This window comes from Oncorhynchus nerka, linkage group LG16 (assembly GCF_034236695.1).
Source record: "Oncorhynchus nerka isolate Pitt River linkage group LG16, Oner_Uvic_2.0, whole genome shotgun sequence".
NCBI lineage: Eukaryota > Metazoa > Chordata > Actinopteri > Salmoniformes > Salmonidae > Oncorhynchus > Oncorhynchus nerka.
Genome location: NC_088411.1, coordinates 1,370,001 through 1,388,625, shown reverse-complemented (window position 1 = coordinate 1,388,625; position 18,625 = coordinate 1,370,001). Strand labels below are relative to the sequence as shown.

At 43.4% G+C, this 18,625-nt stretch overlaps 1 protein-coding gene across 2 annotated transcripts in view; it reads right to left on the bottom strand.

The window, feature by feature from the left end:
• Positions 1-18,625, bottom strand: part of LOC115143886 (thyroid hormone receptor alpha-like) — a 218,711-nt gene that overhangs the window by 194,788 nt on the left and 5,298 nt on the right. The window lies entirely within an intron of this gene.

Sequence of the window (18,625 nt, the reverse complement as noted above, 5' to 3'; positions counted from 1 at the left end):
TGTTGCTGGGCAACACGGACTTTCAACTCCCTCCAAAGATTTTCTATGGGATTGAGATCTGGAGACTGGCTACGCCACTCCAGGACCTTGAAATGCTTCTTACGAAGCCACTACTTCGTTGCGTGTTTGGGATCATTGTCATGCTGAAAGACCCAGCCACGTTTCATCTTCAATGCCCTTGCAGATGAAAGGAGGTTTTCACTCAAAATCTCACGATACATGGCCCCCATTCATTCTTTCATTTACACGGATCAGTCGTCCTGGTCCCTTTGTAGAAAAACAGCCCAAAGCAAGATGTTTCCACCCCATGCTTCACAGTAGATATGGTGTTCTTTGGATGCAACTCAGCATTCTTTGTCCTCCAAACACGATGAGTTGAGTTTTTACCAAAAAGTTATATTTTGGTTTCATCTGACCATATGACATTCTCCCAATCTTCTTCTGGATCATCCAAATGCTCTCTAGCAAACTTCAGACGGGCCTGGACATGTACTGGCTTAAGCAGGGGGACACGTCTGGCACTGCAGGATTTGAGTCCCTGGCGGCGTAGTGTGTTACTGATGGTAGGCTTTGTTACTTTGGTCCCAGCTCTCTGCAGGTCATTCACTAGGTCCCCCCGTGTGGTTCTGGGATTTTTGCTCACCGTTCTTGTGATCATTTTGACCCCACGGGGTGAGATCTTGTGTGGAGCCCCAGATCGAGGGAGATTATCAGTGGTCTTGTATGTCTTCCATTTCCTAATAATTGCTCCCACAGTTGATTTCTTCAAACCAAGCTGCTTACCTATTGCAGATTCAGTCTTCACAGCCTGGTGCAGGTCTACAATTTTGTTTCTGGTGTCCTTTGACAGCTCTTTGGTCTTGGCCATAGTGGAGTTTGGAGTGTAACTGTTTGAGGTTGTGGACAGCTGTCTTTTATACTGATAACAAGTTCAAACAGGTGCCATTAATACAGGTAACGAGTGGAGGACAGAGGAGCCTCTTAAAGAAGAAGTTACAGGTCTGTGAGAGCCAGAAATCTTGCTTGTTTGTAGGTGACCAAATACTTATTTTCCACCATAATTTGCAAATAAATTCATAAAAATCCTACAATGTGATTTTCTGGATTTCTTTTTTTCATTTTGTCTGTCATAGTTGAAGTGTACCTATGATGAAAATTACAGGCCTCTCTCATCTTTTTAAGTGGGAGAACTTGCACAATTGGTGGCTGAATACAAATATGATGAGAACTACCTTGATTTGGGGTTCACTTATATTGGGAGTAGTGCCTTTCCTCAGCCACAGTGTGTTATATGTATAAAAACTATATAGTCAATGCTTCATCAAACAATACTGTTTCACGACGCATCAGTGATATGGCAGCAGATGCTTTGAAACAATTGCTGCTTCGCATACAAGCAAGTGAATTCTATGCGTTACTGCTGGATGAGTCAACAGACATATGGCGGGATTGGCTGGTAAATCCTGGTAAATGTCTGTTACGTTTATGGGGAGTCAATTAAGGAAGACATCCTCTTCTGCAAACCACTGGAAACCAGGACAACAGGAGAGGACATTTTAAAGTACTGGACAGCTTTGTGATATCAATTGGACTTTGGTGGTTAAGATGTGTTGGTATCTGTACTGATGGCACAAAAGCCATGACAGGGAGACATAGTGAGGTGGTAACGCGCGTGCAAGCAGTTGCTCCCGACGCCACTTAGGTACAATGCAGCATCCACCGAGAGGCTCTTGCTGCCAAGGGAATGCCTGACAGCTTGAAAGACGTTTTGGACACTACAGTGAAAATGGTAACTTCGTTAAAGCAAGGCCTGAACTCTCGTGTATTTTCTGCACTATGCAATGATATGGGCAGCAACCATGTAACACTTTTACAACATACAGAAGTGTGCTGGTTATCAAGGGGCAAAGTATTGAGGCGTTTTTCTTTTTTATTGAGAGACAAGTTTAAAGTTTTCTTTACTGACCATAATTTTCACTTGTCTTGCATGATGACGAGTTTCTCACACGAGAGGCCTATCTGGGTGTTTTTTCCTCGCCTGAATGATCTGAATCTAGGATTACAGAGACTCTCCGCAACTATATTCGATGTGCGGGACAAAATTGAGGCTATGATTAACAAGTTGGAGCTCTTTCTCTGTCTGCATTAACAAGGACAACACACAGGTCTTTACATCATTGTATGATTTTCAGTGTGCAAATGAACTCAAGCTACGAACAATGTCAAATGTGATATAGCGAAGCACCTGAGTGAGTTGTGTGCGCAATTACGCAGGTACTTTCCCAAAATGAATGAAACAAACAACTGGAATAGTTATCACGTTCATGCCCTGCCTCCAGTCCACTTACTGATATCTGAAGAGCCTCATCAAAATTGAATTTAATCAGAAGACACTGCCAGATTTCTGTATTAGGCTGCGCTCAGAGTATCCTGCCTTGGCAAATCGCGCTGTTAAGGCACAGATGCACTTTGCAACCATGTACCTATATGAGAGTGGATTCTCGGCCCTCACTAGCATGAAAACTAAATACAGGCATAGACAGTGTGTGGAAAATTATTTAAGACTGAGACTTTGTCAAATACAACCCAACATTGCAGAGTTACAGTGGGGGCAAAAAAGTATTTAGTCAGCACAAATTGTGCAAGTTCTCCCACTTAAAAAGATGAGAGAGACCTGTCATTTTCATCATAGGTACACTTCAACTATGACAGACAAAATGAGAAAAAAAATCCAGAAAATCACATTGTAGGATTTTTTATGAATTTATTTGCAAATTATGGTGGAAAATAAGTATTTGGTCACCTACAAACAAGCAAGATTTCTGGCTCTCACAGACCTGTAACTTCTTATTTAAGAGGCTCCTCTGTCCTCCACTCGTTACCTGTATTAATGGCACCTGTTTGAAATTGTTATCAGTATAAAAGACACCTGTCCACAACCTCAAACAGTCACACTCCAAACTCCACTATGGCCAAGACCAAAGAGCTGTCAAAGGACACCAGAAACAAAATTGTAGACCTGCACCAGGCTGGGAAGACTGAATCTGCAATAGGTAAGCAGCTTGGTTTGAAGAAATCAACTGTGGGAGCAATTATTAGGAAATGGAAGACATACAAGACCACTGATAATCTCCCTCGATCTGGGGCTCCACGCAAGATCTCACCCCGTGGGGTCAAAATGATCACAAGAACGGTGAGCAAAAATCCCAGAACCACAAGGGGGGACCTAGTGAATGACCTGCAAAGAGCTGGGAACAAAGTAACAAAGCCTACCATCAGTAACACACTACGCCGCCAGGGACTCAAATCCTGCAGTGCCAGACGTGTCCCCCTGCTTAAGCCAGAACATGTCCAGGCCCGTCTGAAGTTTGCTAGAGAGCATTTGGATGATCCAGAAGAAGATTGCGAGAATGTCATATGGTCAGATGAATCCAAAATATAACTTTTTGGTAAAAACTAAACTCGTCGTCTTTGGAGGACAAAGAATGCTGAGTTGCATCCAAAGAATATCATACCTACTGTGAAGCATGGGGGTGGAAACATCATGCTTTGGGGCTGTTTTTCTGCAAAGGGACCAGGACGACTGATCCGTGTAAAGGAAAGAATGAATGGGGCCATGTATCGTGAGATTTTGAGTGAAAACCTCCTTCCATCAGCAAGGGCATTGACGATGAAACATGGCTGGGTATTTCAGCATGACAATGATCCCAAACACACCGCCCGGGCAACGAAGGAGTGGCTTCGTAAGAATCATTTCAAGGTCCTGGAGTGGCCTAGCCAGTCTCCAGATCTCAACCCCATAGAAAATCTTTGGAGGGAGTTGAAAGTACATGTTGCCCAGCAACAGCCTCAAAACATCACTGCTCTAGAGGAGATCTGCATGGAGGAATGGGCCAAAATACCAGCAACAGTGTGTGAAAACCTTGTGAAGACTTACAGAAAACGTTTGACCTCTGTCATTGCCAACAAAGGGTATATAACAAAGTATTGAGATAAACTTTTGTTATTGACCAAATACTTATTTTCCACCATAATTTGCAAATAAATTCATTAAAAATCCTACAATGTGATTTTCTGGATTTCTTTCTTCTCATTTTGTCTGTCATAGTTGAAGTGTACCTATGATGAAATTACAGGCCTCTCTCATCTTTTTAAGTGGGAGAACTTGCACAATTGGTGGCTGACTAAATACTTTTTTGCCCCATTGTATGTGCATCCTTTCAAGCACACCTATCTCATTAACCTGTGGAGAGTTATTCACAATTTTTCGATGAACAAATAAGGTTTTATATGTAAGATGGTTAAATAAAGAGCAAAATTATTTATTCTTATTATTTGTGCCTGGTCCTATAAGAGCTCTTTGTCACTTCCCACGAGCCAGGTTGTGACAAAAATGTACACTCATTCTTATGTTTAATAAATGTATCGTATAGTGAGTGAGTGGCAGGCTTAAAATGACGGCAAAAAAACAACATTTGAGAGTGCGCTGACCCTGGTGCAAGAGGGGGTACGCAGCTGGTGGTTGAATGTTTGAAGGGGTACGGGACTATAAAAAGTTTGGGAACCACTGGTGTAGAGAATCATTGTACCATCTAAACCACTGTGAAATATATTTTCCATAACCCCTAAAATATTGTAAGCATAGAAATAGCGCACATAGAACAGATCTACCGCTTCTTAGACTTGCTTTCAATGAGAATGACAGATCTATAAGCAACATTTATATATGAATGTGGTCGGGTCACCCAAAAAGTTACTTATTGCAGCTTTAAAATAGCAGCGACTATTTCGAGATGTACACATTTTCTCTCTCGAAATTATATACTTTAGAAACATAAATGAATGCAATTAATCCTGTATGCCCTCCCTACAACGCCTGGGCATGCTCCTGATGAGGTGGCAGATGGATCTCCTCCCAGACCTGAACTAAAGCATACGCCAACTCCTGGACAGTCTGTGGTGCAACAGACTGGTGGATGGAGCGAGACATGATGTCCCAGATGTGCTCAATTGGATTCAGGTCTTCCTCTTGCAGGAACTGCTGACACACTCCAGCCACATGAGGTCGAGCATTGTCTTGCATTAGGAGGAACCCAGGGCCAACCGCACCAGCATATGGTCTCACAAGGGGTCTGAGGATCTCATCTCGGTACCTAATGGCAGTCAGGCTACCTCTGGCGAGCACATGGAGGGCTGTGCGGCCCCCCAAAGAAATGCCACCCCACACCATGACTGACCCACCACCAAACCGGTCATGCTGGAGGATGTTGCAGGCAGCAGAACGTTCTCCACGGTGTCTCCAGACTGTCACGTCTGTCACATGTGCTCAGTGTGAACCTGCTTTCATCTGTGAAGAGCACAGGGCGCCAGTGGCGAATTTGCCAATCTTGGTGTTCTCTGGCAAATGCCAAATGTCCTGCATGGTGTTGGGCTGTAAGCACAACCCCCACCTGTTGACGTCGGGCCCTCATACCACCCTCATGGAGTCTGTTTCTGACCGTTTGAGAAGACACATGCACATTTGTGGCCTGCTGGAGGTCAATTTGCAGGGCTCTGGCAGTGCTCCTCCTGCTCCTCCTTGCACAGAGGTAGCGGTCCTGCTGCTAGGTTGTTGCCCTCCTACGGCCTCCTCCACGTCTCCTGATGTACTGGCCTGTCTCCTGGTAGCGTCTCCATGCTCTGGACACTACACTGACAGACACAGCAAACCTTCTTGCCACAGCTCGCATTGATGTGCCATCCTGGATGACTGCACTACCTGAGCCACTTGTGTGGGTTGTAGACTCCGTCTCATGCTACCACTAGAGTGAAAGCACCGCCAGCATTCAAAAGTGACCAAAACATCAGCAAGGAAGCATAGGAACTGAGAAGTGGTCTGTGGTCACCACCTGCAGAACCACTCCTTTATTGGGGGTGTCTTGCTAATTGCCTATAATTTCCACCTGTTGTCTATTCCATTTGCACAACAGCATGTTGAAATGTATTGTCAATCAGTGTTGCTTCTTTAGTGGACAGTTTGATTTCACAGTTTGATTTCACAGAAGTGTAATTGACTTGGAGTTACATTGTGTTGTTTAAGTGTTCCCTTTATTTTTTTGAGCAGTGTATAACCAAATATAGCCTATTATTAGCGAAGTACAGAGAGAAAGCATGCCAACCTGCATGACCCCAATGCATTTACAAACTACACATGTCCAGACCAGTAGAAATTCTGTTAGTGCTAGTAGATTTTTGGTCAATAGCCCATGACAAAATGTGTAGAATTGCTGGAAACTTGTTTTAAAACTGTAAAACATTTCACTCTGCCCCACGATAAAAACAATCCCAGGGGAAACACTGAAAACTGCAGTATTTTGCACGCCCAATTTTTCAGTTTTTGATTTGTTAAAAAAGTTTGAAATATCCAATAAATGTCGTTCCACTTCATGATTGTGTCCCACTTGTTGTTGATTCTTCACAAAAAAATACAGTTTTATATCTTTATGTTTGAAGCCTGAAATGTGGAAAAAGGTCGCAAAGTTCAAGGGGGCCGAATACTTTCGCAAGGCACTGTATTCCCTTTTTCTTTAGTCCAGACCACTTGGTAAATGATACAAACAGGTAGGGATTGAAAACACCCCAAACACACGCACAAAACATATTGGTTTCTTGCCCATTCTGCTCTACTGTACTTAATGTCCATGGATCATTCCCAAATTAATCCTAGCCTCAGGTGAGACGCCTTTCCAACGCCTTGGTTAAACAGCATTTCTGTCAATCTGACACCGAAGCCTGCATTCGGGAAAGATGATGAAAACTCAGCAACGATGATTCGGTGCACGCATGCCCTACATTGCTCGAAACTGGTAGAGCAAGTTGTTGTGCCTTAATTGGGTTGTAAAATAATTTATTGGTGTTGTACATAGGTCTTTTTCATGCAATGACACAGCACCAGGGCCTAAAATTAACACCCGCCACAGTGCAAGCATTTCAGTCGCATTTGGGAATAAAAAGGTCCAGTATGATCACATTTATAGCTAAATAAATGCTGCAGTAGCTGTTTTCAAAGTATTTCTGCCTCGCGCTGCAGCACTACATGGCTGGGGGCTGTGAGCGCTTGAAGACATGAGTGGCAGAATCGTTTTTCGAAGCGCTGCGCACAGGCATAAAAGTAGATCTAATTTACTTGAAACTAAAGTCTACTGAAGTGAGACTTTGTAGTTGTATTTCTTGGCTATTTGCATAGTTTTTTTTCACAAGCTAGGTTGTTCTTCAATGTTTGCGTTTCAACTGCAAGGGAAGAGAAACAACGCAGGTACTATAGGTATCTATAGGCACAAACGTGACTGGAGTCGCGTTACCACGGCAACCTCCCGCCCTTAAAGGGGCAAGTGAAACATTTCGTCTCATCTATGATAATTTGGTTAAAAGCCTCAGGACACAAAAAATAAAATAAAAAATAAAACAATATACCACATTACTTCTTAATTTTAGCATAAAAAAATATTTTGCCTGGTAAAAAATCTGAATGTATTAAAAAAGTACATTTTAGTCAACAGTTATGGTGTGTCACAGTCAAAGACATGGCCGTTGACTTTTTTACTTGTTGGTAATGGTATATTAGCTAACAACAATCACCACTAATGGTATGCAAATGATATGTGCTCTATATCTGCACAGGAAATGTAAATGTGTAAGAATCACCTGATAAAATAGTTTGACTCGCTTTGTTAATTGTTTTAATGCATCCACTCACCCATGAGGATACAATGAGAATTCAACTGGCTGGCACACACACACACACACACACACACACACACACACACACACACATCACAACCCAAATAAATTGCAATGTTGCCTTTATCAAGTCACCTTAAACTACCACTCTCTCCTGACGCGCGCACACACACACACACACACAGCCCCACAACAGAAAATCAAGATGCCTTCTCATGGCCAAGCTACCTCATGCATGAAGGAACAGGTGTGCCAGGACTAGAGGGGCAGGGAGGAAAGGAAGGAAGGGGGTTACGTTTTTGTGTAGTGGAGAGCCTTTAGCGGTTGGGTTTCCAGCATGGGAGAGATCTCCTGCAACCCCCATTACAGAATCTTACCTTGGCTGGCAACCCAGACCCAGCCCTGCTTTCCATCCCTCATCTATCTATCCATCAACATAATTAACACAGAGTAAATTGGTTGCACATTCTCTGCATACTGTACATGGAGGACCTCACTGTGTTCTCTTCATTTGACTACAATAGATCACTGTAAATGATCTGCATCTTGTACAGTACATTACTGCATCATGTTCTGTTCATGTGTTGCATTAATTAGTATCAAAACTCATATGATAATAATATCAGTGGTAGTGATCAATTACTGTAGGTGTTCAACTAATTACTGTAGTTTACAAGGTCATTTCACCACAGGCAGTGGCGTGTCCAGAACATTTTGAATAGGGTAGCCAAAGTGGGGCACAGGCCCAGTTTAGGGGTACCATAACATTTTGAATAGGGTAGCCAAAGTGGGGCACAGGCCCAGTTTAGGGGTACCATAACATTTTGAATAGGGTAGCCAAAGTGGGGCATAGGCCCAGTTTAGGGTACCATAACATTTTGAATAGGGTAGCCAAAGTGGGGCACAGGCCCAGTTTAGGGGTACCATAACATTTTGAATAGGGTAGCCAAAGTGGGGCACAGGCCCAGTTTAGGGGTACCATAACATTTTGAATAGGGTAGCCAAAGTGGGGCACAGGCCCAGTTTAGGGGTACCATAACATTTTGAATAGGGTAGCCAAAGTGGGGCACAGGCCCAGTTTAGGGGTACCAGAACATTTTGAATAGGGTAGCCAAAGTGGGGCACAGGCCCAGTTTAGGGGTACCATAACATTTGAATAGGGTAGCCAAAAGTGGGGCACAGGCCCAGTTTAGGGGTACCATAACATTTTGAATAGGGTAGCCACAGTGGGGCACAGTCCCAGTTTAGGGGTACCAGAACATTTTGAATAGGGTAGCCAAAGTGGGGCACAGGCCCAGTTTAGGGGTACCATAACATTTTGAATAGGGTAGCCAAAGTGGGGCACAGGCCCAGTTTAGGGGTACCAGAACATTTTGAATAGGGTAGCCAAAGTGGAGCACAGGCCCAGTTTAGGAGTACCAGAACATTTTGAATAGGGTAGCCAAAGTGGGGCACAGGCCCAGTTTAGGGGTACCAGAACATTTTGAATAGGGTAGCCAAAGTGGGGCACAGGCGCAGTTTAGGGGTACCAGAACATTTTGAATAGGGTAGCCAAAGTGGGGCACAGGCCCAGTTTAGGGGTACCATAACATTTTGAATAGGGTAGCCAAAAGTGGGGCACAGGCCCAGTTTAGGGGTACCATAACATTTTGAATAGGGTAGCCACAGTGGGGCACAGTCCCAGTTTAGGGGTACCAGAACATTTTGAATAGGGTAGCCAAAGTGGGGCACAGGCCCAGTTTAGGGGTACCATAACATTTTGAATAGGGTAGCCAAAGTGGGGCACAGGCCCAGTTTAGGGGTACCAGAACATTTTGAATAGGGTAGCCAAAGTGGAGCACAGGCCCAGTTTAGGAGTACCAGAACATTTTGAATAGGGTAGCCAAAGTGGGGCACAGGCCCAGTTTAGGGGTACCAGAACATTTTGAATAGGGTAGCCAAAGTGGGGCACAGGCGCAGTTTAGGGGTACCAGAACATTTTGAATAGGGTAGCCAAAGTGGGGCACAGGCCCAGTTTAGGGGTACCAGAACATTTTGAATAGGGTAGCCAAAGTGGGGCACAGGCCCAGTTTAGGGGTACCAGAACATTTTGAACCTAAATCGATGCAAGGTGGATTTTTTTCAAAATATATAATTATAATGGTTCAATGCGGTAAATGCGTCAACTTTTAGGTTTGGCTTCCCTGTTCAAATATATCATTAATCAATTTCAAAAGTCGTGTTACAGTTTTTGCATTAAAGGTCAGGATTTTATATAAGGATATTAGCATACAGCAGTAAATTCACTTGAAAAGGCCATCCAGAGTGTGAATTATACAGTGACATTCAGGGGTCTCCATTTTTTTAACAGGACCTTCTGTGTGTAAAACGCACTTGGCTTGTTTGTATTCATGAATGCCAAGGGAAGCCAGGCTTCCCCACAGATGTTTACAATAAAACAATTAACGTTCCTTCAATTCGCAAGAGGATAAATCTATTTCACCAGAGAAATCATCCAAGCGAGGAAAACAGCGCCCCTCTGTCTTAGTATCTGTAGCCCATGTGTCTGATGCTGTCTGGCGAAAAAGAGTATGACATGTCATATTCATTTTGGCCAAACAGCATCAGATACATGGGCTACAAATACTCAGGCAGAGGGGCGCTGTATCGCTTGCTCGGGTGCTTTCTCCGGTGAGATGAATGAGTCTTGCTGTCGGTGAACGTCATGGTCAAAATGATCAATATATTCAGACGACATATCAGATCTCAGAATCTTGGGGGGGAGGATCAAAACAAAATCTGTGTCACAGGCATGGATAACAGTCGCATGTAACTTAGTTGGAGTGTAATCATGTGCAGCTGAACAATATGATGATGCAGGAAGATTTGGGAATGGGATTGAGGCCCACTGGGCAAAGGGTCATGTCCTATAAAAAACACAAAAAAAGTGATGGAGGGACAACATCAGCACTTTCAGTTACTCTCTCTGTAGCCAAATTAATATCTTGTACACATCTCTCTGTTCATCGCCCCGGGGGAAACCCGACGTGGGACTGAGGGAGAGAGCCAGAAATATGACCCAAAAACTGGAGCGCTCGCCAACTGAAGCAGCTTGCAGTAAGCTGTGTAGTGACAGTCAAAAGGAGGCAGGCTGTTATAACCCAGTGTACTAAAAGCTTAACAAGGCATTACAACTTTTTACCAGATTTGAAGATCAATTGGCTGAAATCCACTCTATTGCCACTCAATGAGGCTGCAAGTCTACCAGTCTCCCTGGTTTTATCCCTTTATCTCAGTAGTTCAGAATTTCAAATATCTTGGTGTTGAAATCCTTCCCGCCTTAAATGTTATTGCTAAGAGAAACTACACAGACACAATCGATAAGGTTAATTGTCATCTAGACATATGGTCTAGCTTTCCAAATTCCCTTCGAGCTCACATTGCTATTAGTAAAATGAATGTGCTTCCCTGTGTTCATTTTGTCAGCTCAATGTTTTTGTCTCCAAGTTCATTTGGAAGGGCAAACACCTGCGTATGAAATTCTCAACAATACAAAGATGGAGGTTTACCTCTTCCAAATGTTTTATTATATTACCGGTCTTTTAGCTTACGCCCTCTAGTCACTTGGTTTGATTCTTCTTCTACCGTGTCATGGCGTGCTTTGGAGGAAGGCTTGGTGCACCCTTGGAGATTCCAAGATCTCCTATTTTCGAATATTTCCATCAAACAATTTAAGCTACATTTTGGTTCCACAGCTGGTTACTACCTGGCGCACTGCAGAAAAATCCTTTAATATCTAACGTAAATGGCACGCGGGGGGGTCCCCTATTTTTAACAACTCAGATCTTTTACTTGGTCATCGACTAATACGTTTTCCTCAATGGAAGGATAGGGGAATTCATGTACTGGGTGATATCTACGGGGATGATAGTCTTTGTTCATTTCAAGATCCTCATAAGATGTTAAGTCCTATATAGGGGACTTTGAGTGGTTCTGGACCGGTTCTGTGCACAGTGCACAGTGTGAATGGCTCAACATCAATTGTTTTATACTCCCTAAAGCGCTGGTTGTCTTGATTCATATGCACTATTGCAGGGTTCAACACTAACTTTTTCCACTGTTGGCACTGGTGCTACAAACTTTTTCAGTTAGTGGCATCAGCACATGATTGGGCCATACCAATTTATTTTTATATATATATTCTTAAATAATTGATAATGACCTGGTTTGTGTCCCATAATGTGCCTGCATTCCATACAGAACCAGGCTAATAAATGTGTGTGCCCTTGTTCTTACGTCGATTTGGATAGATTTACTGTAACAACAAAGAAAAGAAAATGTTAAAATGAAGTGCAAAATCCTCTAGAGGGCAATTTAAAAAAGAATAATACTTGATACAAAACCGATACCACGACCCAAAAAATAAAAACAGGTAGAAGTTTTTTCATGTTTGCACTCTCAAAATCACACTTTTTCTTATAGAAAAACAACATGACGGGATTGTCTATGTCCACAACAATGTTTAAACCACATCAGGGAACAATTGTTGAGGTCTTGGAAAAATCTGAGAAATGTAAGATTTTTTAAATGATGGTGCTCACCAGCCAGATAGTTGTGTTTAGCTAGTGGTGTTTCTGTAGTGCACGTGTGATGGAGTTTTCAAAACAAATGGCCGCAGGATTGATGCAAATAATCATGATTCTGCTAGGTTGCATTAGGCTACTTTGTAGTTACCTTTTAATTGCCTTTCCATCTACTGGAAGCCGGTTAGGCTATCATTAACATCGCTAACGGCAACACAAAGTGGTATCTTTCATTTGAAGGCTGTGCAAGCAGCCTATACAAGGTTCATACAGACATTGACAAGTTAAATTCAAGGACTTTCAAGCACTTTTTAAAGCACTTAATCGTAATGTTCAAGGACCTACATTTCATATGTAATTGTTGTAATAGCCTATAGAAAAAAATCCCCCCAAAATGTATGAAAAAAGTATGCACTACCACTTTAAGATGTCTGTCTATGTGGTAGCTAGTCAGTCTTGCCATTTGAGATGTTGAAAAGATATTGAGGGGTGACTGTATCATGTTTTAAAATGAGAAAGTGACCAAAATCTGGGTTCCCTTTGTAATGGAACACTTTGTATGGAAGACCAACGTGAAGCCCACATCTCCCATTAAAGCTGATCAGAAATGAAATCACAGAATATTTGAGGGGGAGAAGTATAACTTCTAAATCGGCTACCATAACTTCAATGACTTTTCAAGGACCAAGGAGCCTAGAGGAAATGTCTGATTTTCAAGGTAGGCTAATTCCACGATGACTGAACTGCGCATCGCAAATATTGAACCAAGATTTATCCATTCTTGTTTTAGCATTTAGGCCTTCTGGTCGATATCATAACTTGGAAAATCTTTCCTACACTTTCATGCTTCTACCGCTGTCAGTCTTCGCTCCACGCAACAACCAGCTGTTTGAGAGCTACACACTCTCTGCCCTCACACCCCTTCTAATTTAGTGGATTCGGCAATTTCAGCCAGACAGGTGTATAAAATCGAGCACAAAGCCATGCAATCTCTACAGACAAACATTGGCAGTAGAATGGCCGTACTGAAGAGCTCAGTGACTTTCAACTTGGCACCGTCATTGGATGCCTCCTTTCCAACAAGTCAGTTCGTCAAATTTCTGCCCTGCTAGAGCTGTCCCGTCGACTGCAAGTGCTTTTATTGTGAAGTGGAAACGTCCCGGAGCAACAATGGCAGTGGAAACGTGTTCTCTGGAGTGATGAATCACGCTTCACAATCTGGCAGTCCAATGGACGAATTTGGGTTTGGAGGATGCCAGAGAGAATGGTACCTGCCCCAATGCATAGTGCCAACTGTAAAGTTTGGTGGAAGAGGAATAATAGTATGGGGCTGTATTTCATGGTTTGGGCTAGGCCCCCAGTGAAGGGAAACCTTAACCCTACAGCATACAATGACATTCTAGACGATTCTGTGCTTCCAACTTTGTGGCAACAGTTTGGGGAAGGCCCTTTCCTGTTTCAGCATGTCCCCGTGTACAAAGCGAGGTCCATACAGAAATGGTTTGTTTTGATTGGTGTGGAAGAACTTGAATGGCCTGCACAAAGCCCTGACCTCAACCCCATCGAACACCTTTGGGATGAATTGGAACGCCAACTAAGAGCCAGGCCTAATTACCCAACATCAGTGTCCAACCTCACTAATATGCTTGTGGCTGAATGGAAGCAGGCCCCCTTAGAAATGTTCCAACATGTAGTGGAAAGCCTTCCCAGAAGAGTGGAGTCTGTTATAGCAGCAAAGGGGGTACCAACGCCATGTTAATGCCTGTGATTTTGGAATGAGATGTTCGACGAGGTGTCCACATACTTTTGGCTATGTAGTGTATGTCGACCTCTGACACACACAGACAGCCTATTTAAATAAATCATGATCATAAAAAAAGAAGCAAATTGTGGACCAGAAACGAACGTGACCAGGTAAAAAAAAAATGGCACAGGCACCCTTGCAACCAATACAAAATGTGTGTCACACTGCCAAGTCAAACATTGGCAAATGCGACTGTTTTGGTCGCAGTATCGAACCCTGCTGTGAGGTTCACAGACACAGGAAATCGTATATTTGAATAGGGAGCGACACGTGACATTTTCTGGCCTATCCAGACAAAGGAGCGATTTCCTGTGCCTGTGAACCTCGTGGCTGTGCATATGGAACGAGAGTCTGGCGGATGCACCAATAGCAGTTCCATCTCGCTGTGATGTTCTCATGTGCATCAACAGGAACACAAAAATAATTCTCATAGCATTTAAACCAGACCACTGTCTCTTGGTCACAGATATAACTTTGTACTTAAAGCTGAAGTTTTAACGAGCCTGCACATATTTGAATGGTGTCTGTCGCTCAGTGGACGTTTGGCAGAGAAGTCTGTCCTTAGTTATATGAAACGGTGCCAATATTGTACTATCGCTAAGTATGATCACATTTATTTGACCGTTGTAAGAAAGGTGAAATCTTATAGTAAGTCGTTTATAATTTGATTGTTACTATATTTAGACATATTGCAGTCATTTCAAGCCCTATTGTCTCACCTTTGTAATATCATCCATTTGAAACACAACCAAACAAACAGCAAATGCAGTAGTTTCAGTAGTGAGTGCATGTTGTTGTACTGGTCCCCCGTGGGAATCAACCCCACAACCCTGGTGTTTGTGGGTTCCACTTCAATCAGTGTAGATGAAGGGGAAGAGACAGGTTAAAGACTAAATATTTAAGTGCCTTTGAATGGGATATGGTAGTAGGTGCCAGGCTCACTGGTTTGAGTGCGTCAAGAACTATAATGCTGCTGGGTCTTTCACACAACAGTTTCCTGCGTGTATCAAAAAGGGTCCAACTTGACACAACCGTGGGAAGCATCCCTGTGGAATGCTTTCGACACCTTGTAGAGTCCATGTCCCGACAACTTGAGGCTGTTCTGAGGGGAAAAGGGGGTGCAACTCAACATTAGAAAGGTGTTCACTTTGTGATATATTGCTCATGAGTTTTTATTTTTATTTCCTTCTTTTTTCCCCATGTACGTTTATTTAGTTTGATCCCTTAGGTCTTCGGGCGGGATGGGATTGGGATGGGGGTGTAACTACCTTTTGTATGCACACACACACACACACACACACACACACACACACACACACACACACACACACACATTATCCCTAGGTCCATTCACTCCATGTTTGTAATGGGCTTTAATGAAGAGCTGCATGTTTCAATTTTAAGGGCCGACTCTGCAACAAGCAGTTCTAATTTGGCCTTGTCTATGCAGCCATTTAGCGTTACAAAAATAGGACCCTATTGTAAGAAGTGGCCTTAAAATCAAAAGGTGCAATAAAAGGGAAATGATCAAGAGGTGGAGGGAGTGCCCTTGGAATAAGTCCATGCGAATTCCCTGAAGCACGAAAGAATAGAAAAAAGAAACTGGGCAATAAAAAGCGAGTGTTTCTTCGCCATAGCCACCCATTTTTCCCCCCACCCTGATTGGGAGTTCTTTAGGTAATGGAGAGCTAAGATCGTGGTCATCTTATGTAAACGGTGGTGCTACTTCGTCGATTCCTACCCGTTTTACTGCATTTTGACTAATCTTATAAGGCAAAATGCAGACTAAGAATGCTAACTGAGTAAGTGTTTGTTGACTGGGTGAGAAGAAGAAAAAGATTTAAAATGTACAGTACAATTCAGGAGGTACAATACAAAGCTGTTGGATGGTAATAAAATAAAAAAGCTATTCAAGCTCCTTTGATACAGCGATGCAACAATGACCGATTTACAAACTGCGAGATACAAAGGATCGGGGATCCCTAATCATGGTCCTGGGGACCCAAAGGGGGGGAACATATTTGTTTTCACTCTAGCACTACACACCTCATTCCACTAATCACTGGTTTGATGATGAGTGGATTATTGGAATCGGGTGTAGTACTAGGGCAACAAACAAAAAATGTGCAGCCATTTGGGTCCCCAGGAGCAGGAAACTGCAATAGCTGATTAGCCATGGCAAAGAACTTGGTCCACTGACAACATTCTAATCATCCCATTTTATAAGCACCTAGAGTTACTAGAGTCGGCATTGATCTTTGCAATTTTGTTTCAGTATTTGCTGATTAGTGAATTTTTTTTTTTAATGAACACATTTGGATGCTACAAGGAAGACATTCCTTGAAAAGATAGTAAAGTCTGTCACAACTTCATTTCTCTCCCGGTGCGTGAACATAAACAGAGTGGCTACTAGGCTCGTGCCAGCCAGCGTCAGTTGCACTCGTAAAGCCACCGCCCTGCAAAAAAATAAAGCGCCCGTGCCGCACACCAAGGCTTCCTGCTCATGAATGGGGCTGTGGAGCTGGTGGGAGCAAGCAGTCATAGCCAGGGCCAGAGCCAGGACCAGAGCCAGGGCCAGGACCAGAGCCAGAGCCAGGACCAGAGCCAGGACCAGAGCCAGGGCCAGGGCCAGAGCCAGGACCAGAGCCAGGGCCAGAGCCAGAGCCAGGACCAGATGACTGCTGTTCATAATAGAAAGGTGTAGCTGTGTAAAACAGCCTCTCAACTCTCCCCGTCCAATAAAAGGATGTTTTATGTGTAATTATTTTCCCCCTGTGAGCTGACGTTGGCTGCAGAAAAAGACACACACACAGAGAGAGAGAGAGAGAGAGAGAGAGAGAGAGAGAGAGAGAGAGAGAGAGAGAGAGAGAGAGAGAGAGTCTCGCAGCCATGATTATACCAGGAGAGGAAAGGAAGAGGGGAGGAGGGCGCTCTCTGGCAGCCGTCTGCATGGAAACTCCGGGCCGAGGAGAAGCAAGCGAATAAAGGGGAGCAGAAACAGAAGAGCTATAGGGACCCTGCCTGCTAGGAAATGAAGAGAGGAGGCTTAGCTCGGCTTGGCTGGAGCGAGCCGTTGAGTGACCTTTGGAAAGCCACGTTTGGCTTTGAAAGCAAAACGCAGACGGTTTGCTGGTGGTGGTGTGTTTATGTGTGAGTGGGGTGGTCTGTGGTCGTGTGCTATCGCGAAGACAGCGAGACACGCGACCGCCATCGCAGCAAGCACCGATCAACTCTGTGATGTTCAACGAAGGTATGCTCCTCAGTAGTGTGGGGCTGCGTTGCACTCTGCACAGGCTAAAAGAGGCCTGTCAAAGCTTTGTTTGTACTGTATGGACGTCACCATAAAGGAATTCAACCGCTAGATCACTCACGTTCACACTGAGATGTTAACAGGTACACCACACTGTAGGTGTATTGTAACAGGTACCTACAATGAGGTTCATTGTATGTGGGCTGAAAATGTTTGGGGCCCTGTATCAATCACTGCATCCAAGGAGAAAGGCAACAGACAAGTTGCTAGTTGGAGAAAATGCTAATTATGCTTATTGTGAGGTAGAAGGGGTGCTATTAGGATGCAAGTCCCCTTCTTGGTAATTAAGAAATATTTTAACATAGCACTCCTGGTTAACCCTTTAGAATCCATTATTATGTTGTACAAGACAAAAGCCATCTGACCAACACATTTCCACCTTCCTCAGGGTCAGTTCATTGGGAAGATGTTAACATGGCGACAGAGGGGAGGAATGTCAGAGCAATTTAAGCCTTGTTTGCATAAATAATGCATATACGATTAAAATCTGTTATTTTTCCTGCAGTCTGAATAGCCAAAAAGCACATGGAATTGGATATTTCAAGCCACATTTCAAACCACCTTCGTAGATTATTGGATGTCAAATACAAATCTGATTCCTTCCAATGTGACTCGCGTCTGAACGGTCAAATCTGATTTATTTGTCCTCAAGTAGTTTTTAGACTGTTATTTGTCATATCTTGTTGCTTGCTAGCTACTCTGTTGACGGCTTGACAAGAACATGTGGTAGCTAACTAGCTTTTTCATTGACCCCATTTAGTCGTCTGGTTGATTGTTTGGTCGATAGGCTGTTGGTCGACTGAGATTTTTTGTTGTCGAGCTGTCCTGGGATGGTACAGTCCATCAATATAAGACAGGCATCTCCAAAGTAAGGCACACATTCCGCGAGGGTATTTGCCTTCAAATCAAATCAAATGTATTTATAAAGCTCTTCTTACATCAGCTGATATCTCAAAGTGATGTACAGAAACCCAGCCTGGAAACCCCAAACAGCAAGCAATGCAGGTGTAGAAGCACGGCTTGACACGCCAAGCAATTTGAGAAAATGTTGAAATAAGTGTAATTGCAATGGTTTTCCATGAATTGCTACTGCTTGGAACCTGAAACCATTTGTGAGTATTCCTTGCAGTATGTGTGAAGATCATGTGTCTTGGGTATAATTAAAAATCTTGAGTTTAGTAGGGGAGTCTGGCTTAGACGCTTAGGAGCGCCTCGCTCCGGAATGTGCTC